This window comes from Lotus japonicus, chromosome 2 (genome assembly GCF_012489685.1).
Source record: "Lotus japonicus ecotype B-129 chromosome 2, LjGifu_v1.2".
NCBI classification, from domain to species: domain Eukaryota; kingdom Viridiplantae; phylum Streptophyta; class Magnoliopsida; order Fabales; family Fabaceae; genus Lotus; species Lotus japonicus.
This window is the reverse complement of record NC_080042.1, coordinates 19,478,561-19,495,860: the sequence shown is the minus strand read 5'-3', so window position 1 is coordinate 19,495,860 and position 17,300 is coordinate 19,478,561. Positions and strand designations below refer to the sequence as shown.

Sequence of the window (17,300 nt, the reverse complement as noted above, 5' to 3'; positions counted from 1 at the left end):
ATTTGCTTTTTGATCAACAACGGTTATTTTTCAAAAACCCATTATACACACACGTTCTCCTACACTTACGGTTTTACCTTCTCTCTCCTCAGTATTTCAAATCCTTATCCCCACGATCTCTCTCTCTCTCTCTCTATTCATCCTATTCTTTTCTACCCAAAACCTTCAATCGCCTTCAAGATGGTAAGACCCAACAGAAGTGAGACTGCAGATGCAACCAGATTTTCGGTTATGGTAGTAGGTCAAGCTACAGATCAATCGGGTCCTGAAACTCAAAGTCAAGGTCAAGCTCAAGAGAAGATGATTCCTATTGCAGAACGGGGTTGTTCCGTTCATTGCGTCTTTGCTCCTGAAGAACTCCAGGTTCTTGGTGAATGGAGACTTCTGCCAGAGTTACTCGGTCTGCCGTGCGATCATCAAGTAAGTCTGTTGTTATTGAATCTGATGATGATTTAAATTCGCTTGATGCACTCCCCATCTCTGCACTCCTTAACCGCACTGCCACCCAACTCACTCCTATTCCAGAGTCTCAACCAGCTGACCAAACCACCTCTCCACCCACTTCACCTAGATCTTCATTTTTCCAACCTTCCCAACAAGAAGCACCTCTTTGGAACATGCTTCAGACTCCACGACCCTTTGAACCAACCTCACCCATAACTATTCAATACAACCCACTAACCTCTGAACCCATTATTCTCGAACAATCTGGACCTGAACCCAGAACTTCTAATCACTCTGTTCCCAGAGCATCAGAACGTCCTGTTCGCAGAACCACTAATACATGATCTTCAACTCCCTATACTTCTGTATCTTTTCCTACCAATGTTGCTGACTCCTCACCCTCCAACAACTCTGAGTCTGTTCGCAAATTTGTTCAAATTGCGAAAGAGAAAGAGTCTGTCATTCCTGAGTACTACCACACAGTACCTAGCCCAAGGAGATACCCTGGAACTAGACCAGAACGTCTAGTTGACCCAGATCATCCTATCCAAGCTGACCCTTTAGCTCAACCTGTTCAACCAGAACCAGAAAACTCGGTATCTAACCCTTCTTCAGTTAGATCACCAATCCCTCAGGTTGAAACCTCTGAACCAAACCTTGAGACCCACACCTCAAATGTCCAAACTTTAGATGTTGGTTCTCCTCAAGATGCCTCTAAGGCCAATAGCAGCAACCACCCCACTTCTCCTGAAACCAATCTCTCCATTGTTCCCTATACCTACCTCAAGCCAAACTCTCTTCTTGAGTGCATCAGTGTCTTTAATCATGAAGCATCACTGATGATTCACAATGTGCAAGGTCACACTGACCTTAGTGAGAACTCTGACTCTGTTGTTGAAGAATGGAATCGTCTGAGTAATTGGTTAGTTGCTCAAGTTCCTGTTATGATGAGTCATCTCACTGCGGAAAGGGATCAGAGGATTGAGGCTGCTGGGCAGCGGTTTAACAGAAGAGTTGCTCTGCATGAACAACAGCAAAGAACTAAGTTACTTGAAGCTGTTGAGGAAGCAAGAAGAAAGCAAGAACAAGCAGAAGAAGTTGCACGTCAAGAGGCTGCACAAGTTGAAAATGCAAGGTTAGAAGCTGAGAGACTACTAGCTGAAGCTGAAGCTCTCAGATGTCAAGCTCTTGCACCAGTGCCTTTCACACATGCTAATTCTGATTCCACTCAAGCTCCTCACTCTGCTCAGGATGTTCCCTCTACCTCTACACAGCCAAGTTCTTCTAGACTTGACATCATGGAACAACGTCTCAACTCTCATGAGACTCTGCTGCTGTGGAAATGAATCGAGCTATTCAAGAACTTCTGCGTCGCTCTGACAAGCCCTAGTTTTTAGGATTTCTTTCGTTTTTCTTTCTTACTTTATTTTACCTTTTATTTAAGATATTTGCTATATTTTGCTTACTCGTCGTTTCTTCTTGCATGTATATATAACATTGTGTTTGCAAAATTTTTCTTTATTCATTTTAATCATGTTTATTACATCATACATTATCCCCTATATCTAGAATGGAGGATCCTTCCTCATTCTTCTGCATTCTTGGCGCTGCTCCACTATCTCCTTCTCCAGACGATCCAGTGAATACTCTATGTTGTCGAGTTTGATGCTCAGCTCATCTTTCTCCAGACTATCTTCTGTCGTCTTGAGTCTCTTTTCAACAGTCTCCTTCTCTTCCAGCAGATTCAGCTCAAGCTGGCACAGCTCCTGAATCTCCTCCACGAAGCAGAGGAACTCCTTCAGATCTTTCTCCATCTCTGGACCAAGATCTTCTTCCAGCAGTGTCTTCGTCAGCTCTTGTATGGTCTTTGTACCATCAGGATGCCTTATATTGAGGAACATATCTTCCTCAAAAGCCTTCCTTCTGAGTTCTTCTAATGCAATCCTGTATGATGCCATTTTCTCTTAATTGGTATTAATCGAGTTGTGAAGCTTACCCTCTTCTACATCGCTTTATATAAGCTTCATTCTCTCCTTGGAAGTTATTGCTCATACAGTTTCTCGAGGTTAAGTCCTTGGTAACTGAAGCTTCTCTTTACTCCCGTGACCGGTGGTAAACGTTCTTCTTTTGCATTAACTCCCTTCTTTAATTCGTTTAATTCTCCTTCATGCATCGTTTATTTCTCCATCCTTTTGAAACTTAGACCTTCTCTAAGGGGGAGTACCTTGTACTTCAAGCTAAGTTTTTTCACACCCCATGCTTTTTGCTTATGACAAAAAGGGGGAGTACACCCAGTTTTTTATGTGTAAGCTGTGTTAGTGTGATTTATTTTTTCTTTTGGAGAATTTAAGAGTTCCACCTTTATGACCATAGATGTGTCACTGGACAAATACAAGGAATACATTTCACTTCTTCTGAAATGATTCTATTTGACTCTGAAGACTTATGCGCTCTGATTATTTCAATTCATATATGTCATATGTTTTCACTCTAAACTCTTATATTATTTAGCTCAGAATCTAGACTTTTCTAACGTTTTCATTAAGTCTTAGATTCAGGGGGAGCTACGCTCAGAATCAAGCTGTGACTTGGATTTAGAATGAGCAAAATAAACTATTCACATCAGGATAAGTCTAATTCTTTTCTCTAAACTCTGAGTGAATTCAGTTTATTGTTTAAGAATTGTTCATCAAATTACTTGGTTTTGTCATCATCAAAAAGGGGGAGATTGTAAGATCAAGTTTTGATCGAGTAGTACAACTCTATGTTTTGATGATTACAAGTTAACATTTTAGTATGAACAATTATGGTACTCTAACGTGTTTTTCTGAGTGTGCTATTTACAGGCTCTGACCTCAATATTATCTCACACAAATCAGAAGCACTGTGCTTAAAGAGTGACCCAAGCAACGCTTTCGCAACATCTATGTTCAGTCTGAACAGTAGAAAAGCTTCAGAAGATCTGAAGTATATCAAGCTCTGATATGGACTTAGTCACTTGAAGTTCTGAAGATCCAGACGTTCTGACAACCCAGACAGTCTGAAGGTTCAGATGTTCTGACGGTGTAGAAGACTCTGAGGATCCAGAAGCTGAAAAGTGAAGACTCTGATGTCTAGAAGCAAGATGGCTCTGAAGACCAAGTACTTCCCTCTGAGTTCAGAATCAGAAGGTACAACGGTCAGAGGATCTCTGCTTCCCTCTGACTCTGATCAACAAGCTTCACAAGTTCCAACATGAAGCATTCCCATGATCAGAAGTCTACCAGGTTAAAGGTCAAGACATTTTCCAAAGTACAAAAGGCAAATGTACTATCCTGACCCCTGATCAGAAGTCTACCAGGTTAAAGGTCAAGACACTTTCCAAAGTACAAAAGGCAAATGTACTATCCTGACGACCTACCTAATATTCTCAGCCACAGCAGAAGCTGGAATTTCCAGAACTGCCCTCCAACGGTAGCATTCCCATGCAGCGTTCAAACCCTAATCCTTGGAGTATAAATAGAGGCTGAAGATTGAAAGATGCGGTTGGAAGAATCTCACACGCGCAAGCTATATTCAAACCTTCTAAGCATTCTTTCATCTGAATTCATTGTGTTTACTATTAGCTTTTCAGAAGCAAATTCTTTGTAAACATTCTTTCTTAAACAGTTGTTTAGTTACCTTTAGGAGATCAAGTTTGATCGGATCCTAGAGAAGACTAAGAGAGTGAATCTTAGTGTGAGCTAAGTCAGTGTATTGTTAGTCACTTGTAGGTTTCAAGTGCAGTTGTAACATTTACCTGATTAGTGGATTGCCTTCATTCTAAGAAGGAAGAAATCACCTTAACGGGTGGACTGGATTAGCTTGAGTGATTCATCAAGTGAACCAGGATAAAATCCTTGTGTGCTTTTCTATCTCTTATCTTAAGCACTTTGTTCTCGAAATATTTGTTAAAATCTTTAAGGTGGAAGTTTTATTCTGAAAACATTATTCAAACCCCCCCTTTTCTACCGTTTTTCATACCTTCACGGCGGGGCTCGCGAAACAGGGCAGAGGAGCTCGCGGCTCTGGACAGAGAGAACGAAGGGGGGAGGCGGCGGTTTGGCCCAGAGGAGGTGATGGTGGTGGTGCGTTAGGATCCAGAGGAAAAACACGAGGTGGTGGCGTTTTGGCACGCGGTGGTGGCGGTTTTGGTTGCTGGCGGCGTTTGCTCAGCCATGGATGAAGAAGAAGATGGTGTTGTGTGGCTTAGGGTTGCAGAGGAAACAAAATGGAGAAGAAGAAGTGAAGAAGGAGAAAGAGAGAGAGATGTCGAGAGTGGAAGAGGGAGAGCATGAGGGAGAGTGAATGGTGAGAGAGTGAGGAGAATGAGGAAAATAATTAAATCTGATTGGTGGGAGTGGGGCCCACGCGGAGAGAGAAAGAGTGATGTGAATTTGAACCATCACCCAAATCCATCATCTTCACTTAAGCACTTCAACAACGTTCCATCGACGTTTTTCTTGTATAGCTCGTTGCCCATGATGACATAGCTTAAGGCCCTGTACTTGATTTTCCTGTTGGTGGTTCCTACAGGGTTTTGCAAATAATCGACAATTGGCTTTCTCCAATCATTGGGTGCGATGTTATCAATAACTAAGATGTCGAGATCCGAAGGATTCAATTTCTCTTTAACCTCGATCAATTCTTTCAACCTAACTTTATCTACCATGTACACAGATGCAATTTGTGCCAATTCATTGGCTTCTTGGTTATCTATCCTAGGTACGTGCCATATCCCGGCTTCATCGATTTTGGCCAACAGGCCAGTCGCTTTTACGTAATACCTTGCTAGATTTTCATTAACACACCTATATTCTTTGGTAAGTTGTTTTATTACCAATTCAGAATCTCCTTTTATAACAACATTCTTAGCTCCTAGAGCCAATAGGATTTCGAGGCCAGAAATCAGAGCTTCGTATTCCGTTTTGTTATTCGAGCAATTATCTTTAATCCTGAATTTGAACTTAGTAGGGATGCCCCGTGGGGAACCTATGAACATTCCAATCCCTGATCCTTTCTTATGGCTTGAGCCATCGAAAAATAGCTTCCAAGGTTGTATTCCCACATAAGTTATAGTTTCTCCAGGCAGAGTGTGTTCCACCAGAAAATCTGCAACTACTTGCCCCTTGACTGCTTTTAGAGGGACATAAGTTAGTGAGCATTCGGATTAAGGCTAAAGCCCATTTACCAATTCGACTACGCAAGATAGGTTTGGATAACATGTGCTTAATTATATCATAATGAGAGAAAACCATTACATCGATTGACTTTATATAATATTTCAACTTCATACAAGAGAAGTACAAGCACAAACACAGTTTCTCAATCCTAGTATATCGAGTTCCTGCGTTATTTAAAACGTGACTCAAATTAAATATGGCTCTTTCGATGCCATCTTCATCTTCTTGAGCCAGCATGCTTCCAATGGTTTCGTCTATGGCTGAAATATACAACCTCATCAACTTTCCTTTTATGGGTGGAATCATCACCGGTGGGCTTGACAAGTATTCCTTGAGCTCGCCGAAAGCCTTCTGGTGCTCCGTTTCCCACCGGACCTGTTTCTTCTTTCTTAAGTTGAAGAAGCGGGGAAAAAGTCTTGGTCTTCTCACTGAGGTTGGCAATGAATCTTCTAAGAAAGTTGACTTTCCCCTGCAATGACTGCAACTGCTTCTTACTTGTTGGTGGACCCGTGTCGAAAATAGCTTTGGCTTTGTTCTTGTTGATCTCGATGCCCTTTTTGAGCACCACAAAGCCCAAAAAATCACCTGCAATTACACCGAAAGCACACTTGAGGGGGTTCATTTTCAAACCATGCTTCCTCATTCCTTCAAATGATTTTCTTAGATGCAACAGGTGGTCATCCCTCGATGGAGATTTTACCACTATGTCATCAATATAAACCTGCATAAAAGTTTCAATAAAGTCATGGAAAATGGTATTCATTACCCTTTGGTAGGTCGCGCCAGCATTTTTCAATCCAAATGGCATGACCACCCACTCATATGTCCTCATCTTGCTTGTCGAGATGTCAGCTCAGGGCGAAGACCTGGAAAATATAGCACACTAAAGAATTCTTGAGAAGCGTTGATTTAAGCCAAGTGCGTACCTCTGGTCTTCTTCAAAGCTTGGTTCTGCAAAAGAAAAGCATTGGTAATGCACTGAAGGCAATCCACAAGAGGCCTCGAAATCTGGGTCCAATACTCAGACCACCATGTCTTAAATGCTTTGGTGACGTAGTATGAAGGGGTATAAGGAAAAGGACTGAGGTTGAGCAGCTTCTTGTTGTAGAAATGGATAGTGGTGTCGAAAACACTGGTTTTGGTAATGACGTCAGGATAAAGGACAAGGCTTTTATCGAATAGGGTGTTAGGCAAAGCTTGGCTTAATCCAAATTGTCGAGAAGCCAATTGAGGGTTATAGCCACACAAGGTGTGATCACTACTGGCGAAACCTATGGTTAAAACTCGAGGAGACAGGATAGTCTGCCCAAGTGCAATGTGATGCTTTGTGGGTGGCTTTGGATCATAAATATTGGGATAAGAATTCCTCAGCCAAAACGGGCCATGAGTTGATCTGCTGTAAGGAGAAAAACTAGACCGGTAGTGCTTCAATTCAAGAAACATGGTAAAGTACTTCCTAAAATCCGCTTTGAAGTTAGACGCATCATAAGGTGGAGTCAGTGTCTCAAGACGGTGGGCATCAATCCTGGTGTTAGAAACTGCATGAGGGTTTTCTTTACTGGCAAGAAAGATTTGAAAACCGCATTCAACCAGAGTTGAAGCAGCCACAAAGGGCCAGCTGCATTCAAAGATGCAACCCTAGGATTTTGAAGATCCGCTACAGCTTCACTTATAATCTGGTAAAGATTGCCAAGAACGAGCCTAGCCATAGCAATTTGTCGACCCTCGTTAAGAAAGTTGGCTAAAGGTAAGAGTTTGGCAGGAATTCTTAAAGATTTGGTGCAAAAGACATAAACAGAGAGCCAGTATAAAAGAAAGGCAACATGTTCAGCATCAGATACCTCACCCTCTTCGACACAATGCTCTTTAATAAATCGACTAAAAGAAACGTTCTCAGTCGAAATTGCAATTGGCTCAGTTGGGGCAGGAGTGGAGTGATAGTCATCGCCTATTGGCCATAGGCCAGCAATCACAGCTACATCAAGGAGGGTTGGGGTGATCATACCAAAAGGGACATGAAAGCAGTTGGTGAACCTCTCCCAAAAAATAAAACGAACTCAACAACATGGCTGGGTTATACGAGATAGGCGATCTCGACAGCTGGATCAAATCGAAAATCCCAACGTTCTTCCAATGTTGCTTTTTGTGAGCCTCTACCCTATCAAGCCATTTGAGATAGGCTCCTTCGTTGGCAGTTGGATTGAGAGGAGCAGAACGAAAATCCCTCTTAGGGTCAGTCAGGAAGGGCATACGATAAGAGGATCGGAAAGTTAAAATAAGCTCATCTCCTCGAATACTGGGGTGAAATGATTCATGCCCATCAAGAAGGCTATTGGGTTTATCATGCTTCACTACTTTCAAAGGACCTAAAACGGCGCGTAAAGTACCATTAATAGAGAAAGGAATCAGTACCTGAGATTTCCAGATAGTCCTCTTCTCCTCTTCATTTGGTGGATCGGGGATGGGTACACGCTTAGATTCACTCAGCTTGAGTTCAGAAGCCATTGGAACAACCTTGCTGGGATCAGAAGCCATGAGGAACGGTTGAAAGAGTCGCTGAGGAAGGCAAAGAATAAAAGTTGCAGGAAATTTCAAGAGGAAGTGGAAAGTCTGAAATGCGTAAAGCTTGAGAAGAGCTTTAATGGAGTATTTATAGGCTTGAAGAAGAAGCGGAATTGAAGCCGCATTGTGCCTGAATGTATAAAATTTGAGGTCCAAACGGTTATTTTATTATTAAAACTGCCATTATCCAATTTTTTAGGCAAAAGTGCAATCATGGCCCTAGCAAAAAGGCTAAGAATGTCAGCAGGAAAGTTAGACGTTATGACAGTTGAGTGGACCTAAAGATGAATGGTCAGGATTGCAAGACGTTTGAATTTCCAGAATTCAAGTTAATCAAAGTGCTAGACTCAAAAAATGCTTGGTTTCTCTAAAGTATGGTAGTCGAAGACCAACATTTTTGGGGAGGATCTGTTAACCCAAAATTTGGCTTAAGGTTTGTCGACACAAGCTTGTCGAAAATTGGTCTAGGAGGAGCCAGAAAAATACAAGTTAAGTTGAATGCAGAATTCGACAAACATGATGCTTGAAGCAGTTACGGGAAAAGCGGGCAGTTGTGAGCACGTGCAAAAAACCACGATGCAACAAAAACGATTAAGAGTGTGTACCTTCACCCACGATGTAGGCAAACGGTTGAAGTGCACCCCTCCCCCACAATGCAAGAAGCTTTTGGAGCAAGTAAGAGATCGTGGATCACCAAGCCCACTAACTCGTCCAGCAGAGGAGAAAACCGCCAAGGACATGTGAGGCAATGGAGCACTATAAATAGGAGAAGATCATTCAGAAGAAGGGCTTCCACACTTAACTCCAAAAATTCACTAAAAAGCTCACATGTCCGCATCAAAGAGACTCCAAGAGCCTAACGTGATCATGAGGGAGTATGTTGCAGAACCAGCCATTTACCATTCCTGCATTTAATGCTTTCAACCATCCTGTCGATTTTCTTCACTTGATGTAATTTTCAGTTTTTCGACTTTATTTGTGTACTTTGCCCTTTGTTTAATGAAATTCAATTTCCAGTAATCTTGAATATTTGTTTTAAGTTACAAACTCAACCTTTGACACTTGTTTGTCGAAAATCACGTTCCACACACAACACTTTGGCAAGACGTTTTCCCAAAAGAACCCCTTAATCTTAAACTTTTTCCAATCGAATCTGGAGAATATTTGTGAAGGTGTGAAAAACGACTAGAAGGGGGGGGTTGAATAGCGTTTTCAATATAAAAACTTTCCCCTTAAGATTTAAAGTAAATCTTTTCGGTTTCTCTAAGATAGATGGTGCAGCGGATAAAGATAGAGAGAAGAGAAAAGCACACAAGTATTTTATCCTGGTTCACTTGATAAATCCCTCAAGCTAATCCAGTCCACCCGTTAAGGTGATTTCTTCCTTCTTAGAATGAAGGCAATCCACTAATCAGATAATTGTTACAACTGCACTTGAAACCTACAAGTGACTAACAATACACTGACTTAGCTATCACTAAGATTCACTCTCTTAGTCTTCTCTAGGATCCGATCAACCTTGATCTCCTAAAGGAATCACCACTAAGATTCACTCTCTTAGTCTTCTTAAGGATACTGACCTACCCGGTCCCTTAAGGAAAATCAAACAACTGTTTGAGGTTGGTGTTTACAAAGGTTTGCTTCTAAATAAGCTGAGTGTAAACCAAATAAGAATAGATGAAGAAAGTAGAGGCTTGAATCTTTTCTTGTATTGCAGCTCTTTGTTTTCTCTCGCTCTTCTCGCTCTCTTAGTCTTTCTTCTTTTCTTCAGCCTTTTATAGTCCAAGGTGCAAAGGATATTTCTGTTGAGAGAATATGACCGTTGGAGGGCATTTCTGGAACTTCCAGAACCTGCTGTGGCTGAACCTTGGTAGGTAGGCATTTCAGAATAGTACACTGCTCTTGTACTTCTTGATAGAGACCTTTGCCTTTAACCATTGACCTCTGATCAGAGTTATGCTTCGTGTTGGAACTTGTGAAGCTTGGTGATCAGAGTCAGAGGGATGCTTGGATCCTCTGACCTTCGTAACTTCTGCTTCTGGACCTTCAGAGCTTCTGAACCTTCAGAGCCTCTGGTCCCTCAGAGCTTCTGGTCTTCAGATCTTCTGATCCTCAGATCTTCTGATCCTCAGATCTTCTGATCCTCTGATCTTCTGATCCTCTGATCTTCAGATCCTCTGATCTTCAGATCCTCTGATCCTCAGATCCTCTGATCTTCAGATCCTCTGATCTTCTGATCTTCTGATCTTCTGATCTTCAGAACTTCTGACGAATATATCTTCTGGTGTCAGAATCAGAACCTGTTTGTCAAAACACTCAAGACAAACATTAGAGTATCATAGTTGTTCATCCACAAATAAATACTTGTTATCATCAAAACATAGAGTTGTACCACATGACCAAATCTTGATCTTACAATCTCCCCCTTTTTGATGATGACAAAACCATGTATTTTGATGAACAACTCTAAACAAATAAACTGAATACACTCAGAATATAAGGTATCAGAGTTAAAACTTATCCTGATGTGTATAGTTTATCTTGCTCCTTCTGAATCCAAGACTCGTGCTTGATTCTGTGCTAAGCTCCCCCTGAATCTAGTACTTAATATCAACGTTAGTAATATCTAGATTCTGAGCTAAATAATATAGGAGTTGTCAAGAAGTTCTCCCCCTTTTTGTCATAAGCAAAAAGAATGAAGGTGGAAAAAAAAAAGTAAGAGCAAAAGACGAAATACTCCCCCTCAGAAGTAATACCAAGGGATACTTGGCTTCTGATTAGCATATCTTCTGATGAGAGCAGAAGTGTGGTTCTGGTGACATCTCCGTTCTGGACAAAATTTCATCTTCAGATACTTCAGAATGAGAAGCTAGGAACCTACTCTTCTTCTGATGACGCAAGTCAGAAGTTGTAGTAGCATCTTCTGATGTTGTTGCTTCTGGTTCGTCAAGTTCTGAGTCTTTGTTTCTTTCTGAAACGGTCATGCTCATCTCTGCAAGCTTTTTCAGCTAGCTTTGACTTGTCAGAGTCAAGCTTATCATTAATTCTAACATGAATAGCGTTCAGAATATCAACAGAGGGGTTCATATCAAAAACCAATGATTCCTTGACCAAATCTTGCTCTACTGATGCCTCCAAGATCAACTTCACCTTCAGGTTCAAGTTTTGGATCTTGGGACATATGCCTTTCTCCCGTCATGTGTTGCTTGCATCCACTGTCCAGGTTCCACGGTTGGAGTTTCGATGGACCTATTGAAGATATCTGCAACATATATAATCTTATCCCTAGGTACCCACTTTCTGGGTCCTTTCTTGTTAGTTAGCCCAGAAGTTCTGACAACTTTGGGTCTTTCAACAGGATAATATAAAGGAATTTTAGCATGATATTTTGACATAGAGAAAGTTCCTTTTATAAGAGGAGGTTTAGCAGCTTCAGCAGGTACAGGGTCAGGCAATATGGTACTAGAGGGAACAAAGCATTCATACAAAGATTTAGCTTTAGGCACAGAGGGCTCATTTCTAATTGGTTTAGAATAGCCAATGCCATGCATTCCATTTCTGCTTACGCCATAGATCATAGAAGTCATTAAGCTTCTATCTACGCTTTTAGCTAGGAATCTTTGAAAAGATTTTTCATACTTAGATTCATGCTTACTATCAGAGGCATCGCAGGCAATAACTTCTTCTAACTTAGCAATTTGATTCTTAAGCACAGAGTTAGAATTAACTAAAGCATGGTTATCATTTTTCAAATCAGATATGATTTTCTCATGTTCAGAAGGAGTTTTAGAGGCAGCAGAGAAATTCTTTTTCAACCTTTTATGCTTAGTCAAGAGAGAGTTATATTTATCCATAATTTCAGACAAAGCATCTTTAAGTTCAGAAGTTGAGAAAGAATCAAATACCTCATTTTCATCGTCAGAGTCTGGATCTCCTTCTGATTCTGAGTCAGAGTCAACAGCTTCCTTTGACTCTGCTCCTTTGTCTTTGACAATAGCCACGAGTCCTTGGACTTTACCATCAGAGTCAACATCCTCTGATTCTGATTCATCAAAAGTCACCATCAGACTTTTCTTTGGTTTGAAATGCTTCTTTGACTTTTCGTCCTTTGATGAACCTTTGTATTTGCTCTGCCTGTGCTTCCAGATGCAGTTGAACTTTCTGGATATCAGAGTCAGCTCATCTTCATCAGAATCTTCTGATGCTTCTTCGGATTCTTCTGTTCCAGCTTGGAGAGTCTTAGCCTTTTCAGATTTGGATTTCAAGGCAATAGACTTCTTCTTGTGATCTTGATGTTCAGCACGCTTTAATTCATGACACTTCAGTATGCTTATGAGTTCTTCCAAACTCATCTGCTCAACATCTCTAGTTAGCTCCAAGGAAGTTATCAAAGGCATCCAGCTTTCAGGAAGACCTCTAAGGATCCTCATGACATGATCCGCAGTGGTGTAGCTGTTGCTGAGGGGTCTTATTCCAGCTACGAGCAACTGAAATCTGGAAAACATATCCTCAATGGATTCGTCAGGTTCCATTTGGAAGGATTCATACTGCTTGATTAGAGACAACGCTTTTGTCTCTTTCACTTTCTTGTTTCCTTCATGAGACATCTGCAAGGATTCAAAGATGCCCTTGGCGGAATCACGATCAGTAATTTTCTCATATTCTTCATATGAAATGGCACTTTGTAGAATAGCTCTTGATCGGTGATGATCTCTGAACTCCTTCTTTTGATCTTCACTCATCTTCTCCCTTGGGATTTTTACACCATGTTCATCAACAGGAGGGGTGTAGCCATAAACAACAAAATCCCAAAGATCAGGATCAAAGCCAAGAAAGAAGCTTTTGATTCTATCTTTCCAAAAATCAAATCTCTGACCATCAAAGATAGGTGGTCTTGCACTGTATTGATATTTGCTTGTAGTAGTGGTGGAATCCATGAGTTTTTCACACTGGCCCGGATCTACTGAACACTGTTAAGTGTGGTAATCAGAACTTGCGCTCTGATACCAATTGAAGGTGTGAAAAACGACTAGAAGGGGGGGGTTGAATAGCGTTTTCAATATAAAAACTTTCCCCTTAAGATTTAAAGTAAATCTTTTCGGTTTCTCTAAGATAGATGGTGCAGCGGATAAAGATAGAGAGAAGAGAAAAGCACACAAGTATTTTATCCTGGTTCACTTGATAAATCCCTCAAGCTAATCCAGTCCACCCGTTAATGTGATTTCTTCCTTCTTAGAATGAAGGCAATCCACTAATCAGATAATTGTTACAACTGCACTTGAAACCTACAAGTGACTAACAATACACTGACTTAGCTATCACTAAGATTCACTCTCTTAGTCTTCTCTAGGATCCGATCAACCTTGATCTCCTAAAGGAATCACCACTAAGATTCACTCTCTTAGTCTTCTTAAGGATACTGACCTACCCGGTCCCTTAAGGAAAATCAAACAACTGTTTGAGGTTGGTGTTTACAAAGGTTTGCTTCTAAATAAGCTGAGTGTAAACCAAATAAGAATAGATGAAGAAAGTAGAGGCTTGAATCTTTTCTTGTATTGCAGCTCTTTGTTTTCTCTCGCTCTTCTCGCTCTCTTAGTCTTTCTTCTTTTCTTCAGCCTTTTATAGTCCAAGGTGCAAAGGATATTTCTGTTGAGAGAATATGACCGTTGGAGGGCATTTCTGGAACTTCCAGAACCTGCTGTGGCTGAACCTTGGTAGGTAGGCATTTCAGAATAGTACACTGCTCTTGTACTTCTTGATAGAGACCTTTGCCTTTAACCATTGACCTCTGATCAGAGTTATGCTTCGTGTTGGAACTTGTGAAGCTTGGTGATCAGAGTCAGAGGGATGCTTGGATCCTCTGACCTTCGTAACTTCTGCTTCTGGACCTTCAGAGCTTCTGAACCTTCAGAGCCTCTGGTCCCTCAGAGCTTCTGGTCTTCAGATCTTCTGATCCTCAGATCTTCTGATCCTCAGATCTTCTGATCCTCTGATCTTCTGATCCTCTGATCTTCAGATCCTCTGATCTTCAGATCCTCTGATCCTCAGATCCTCTGATCTTCAGATCCTCTGATCTTCTGATCTTCTGATCTTCTGATCTTCAGAACTTCTGACGAATATATCTTCTGGTGTCAGAATCAGAACCTGTTTGTCAAAACACTCAAGACAAACATTAGAGTATCATAGTTGTTCATCCACAAATAAATACTTGTTATCATCAAAACATAGAGTTGTACCACATGACCAAATCTTGATCTTACAATTTGTTTACCAAATATCACCGTAAACAGTAACCTTCCCCAAAATCTCAAACAAGGGCTGTAACCATTTCAGCACTGCACACTCCCCCCAGATGCATATATTGCCAACTTTCCATCTCTAGCACCGTGATCGCACGTGCTGCTGTGAATATCTCCCTGGCAAGATCAGGGTGGCTGCTGGTCATGTCCACGGATCGAACATCTGGTGGGTGACCCAACATGGTGACAACGACATCGCTGGAGTGTGCAACTTGTGATGGGGAATTGGCAACATGGGCACCTTGGGATTGTAAGGGAAGACACTTTGATGGGTTGCGAGCGTAGATGGTGACGGGTTTTGGTTGGAGCAATGGAGTTTGGATAACAAGTTTCCATCACACTAGTGGAATCGCTTTCCTTTGATCAATGACTGATAGTACTCCCTCCATCCCTAATTATAAGCTAAAGTTGGTAAAGTCATGCTTATTAGGAAAGCTTTAATTGATGTATTGATTTTTAAAAAAATTATACAATATTCTATGTTTACGCCTATTTAAGTGGGTAGACTAGGAGGAAAGAGAGTAAAAGCGAGTATTAATTTCAAAATGTTGGAATTAAAAAAACCAATAAATGCAAGGGTAAATATGAAAAGAAATATTAGCTTTTACAACTTTAGCTTATATTTAGTGACAAAACATAAGTCTCAACTTTAGCTTATAATTAGGGGCGGATGGAGTATTAGATTTGAATCATAAGATTCAAACAAAGGATAATAAAACTACTCGTAGAAAGAGGTGGAGTTAGCGACGACATTTTAGAAAGGACATTTTTCCGTCACAGATTCACAAGGTGGGTAAATCCGTCTTCATTAGCGACGGATTAGTATCCTCTTACTTTTCTGTCGCCAGTTCTAATAGTTTAGAGAGGGAAATCAATCTGTTCGCTACAAGAAACGACTTGCTTTTTTTTACGGCTTGATGATCATTTTGCTAATTTGTGACGGAATACTTCCCTGTCAAAACTTCCATCGCTACACCTATCTCCTTTTTTTTGAACAGTTTTATTTAGCATAGTTGTATACTTGTATCTATTAAATTATATTTTTTTAATACTTTCTTTACGAAATAACTAACAATTATTAATATTTTTTTGAACTCAACAATTATTAATATTAATTTTTTTGAAATAAAAATTATTAATATTTATTCTGAATGAAAATGCATTAAATAACCAAAAAAATTTGTTAAACTTTTTTTTTTATGCAAAACGACAAAGAGAACAAAGGAAAACAGAAAAACAAAGAAACCCCTACGGCCTAACTGTTACAAAACCCAAAGAGTCAGCCAGAAGCAAGGCCTCCATTCTAGGTGGGGGTCCTGAAGGAGGAGAAGAGCATGCTCCTGAGAAGTACCCGCTTTAGCCCAAAAAATCCGCACACGCATTGCCTTCACACAAGACATGAGCCACCCGGACAGTCCATTCTTGGTTCAACATCTTCAAGATGTTGCGAACCACGACAACTTCCACATGAAAATGAGATGGAGATTGTTTGATCAAGTTGACAGCCAACAACGAATCAGAGAAGCACTCTACCTGACGATGCCCCAAGTTTCCAAGCTATTTTCAACCCATGTAAGATGGCTAGAAGTTCCATTCGAAACACTGAGCCTTGAGCACCGTATCCCATAAAACCAGCAAGCCAAACTTTGGTAGAGGTCCGAATGCACCCACCAAAACCCGAACACAACGACACACCCAGAGAGCTGCCATCACAATTAATAGCAACCGCGGGGGCTACAGGAGTCGTTCAAGACACCATCTGAGGCTGAGCAAAAGGCTGCGAAGAAGACCAAACCTGCAACAGAAGATTCTGATGCTCCTGAATAGAATGTAGAAGCTTTTCCTCTGGAATATTTGTTTTAATTATTGAATAAAACATTTCGATATAACTATATTTGATTTCATTTTACTTCATAATTCATAAAATCTATTTCTTTCATGTTTTTTGTATATTAAAAAATTAAAATTTTTTACATATGTTTAAATTTATCATGAAAGTTTATGAATAATAAATCAATTATTTTCCGATGTAACAAAAAACATGAATAATAAATCAACAAACATGTGCATATCACGTGCAAAATCTCTAGTATATATTAGTAATTTTAATTTTGTATTTATCAGTAAAATACACTTAAAAAACTAATAATTATAATAATCATTTATAATTTAATAAATTATATAATATAGAAAAATAATGCTGATTCTATACATAAATAAATAATCCTAAATGTAATATTATTTTGAAATTCAAATTTATTTATATTTCTAGAAAATTAAAATTGTTTCGATGTACATTAAATATATTTGGCAATAAGTAAATTTGGAAAATTATAAATTAATATCATTAATAAATTTAATTTGCAAATAAATAAATTTTTCATTTGATAAATATATATATATATAATGAAAATTAAATTCATTTTAGAGTTTAGATTGGATACAATAATTGTTTTCAGAAGAAACAAAAAAAGAATAAATACAATGTAAAGATTATACTTATTGGATATTTAAATTTACTTACATTTATATTAAACTCAAATTATTTTCAAATGAAATTAAATCTATTAATTTATTTAAATTTCAAGTAATTATATTATTATAGAATAAAATAAATTTTTTGGTGAAAAGGGTGGGCCTAAGCTAAAAAACATTATTTGGAAAACTATAATTTATATAATTGATATATATTTGGAAAGTAATTAATATGAAAATTTAGAAAATTAATTTAGGCTAAACAAAAATTATAATTTTAAATAAATATGTTTACAACTAACTGGTATTATATCCGTGT

General features: G+C 39.5%; 1 pseudogene; it reads right to left on the bottom strand.

Moving 5' to 3' along the window:
* The window catches only part of LOC130736189 (probable 3-hydroxyisobutyrate dehydrogenase-like 3, mitochondrial), a 35,518-nt pseudogene extending 20,680 nt beyond the window's left edge, over positions 1 to 14,838 (bottom strand).
* Between the last annotated feature and the right edge of the window lie 2,462 nt (positions 14,839 to 17,300).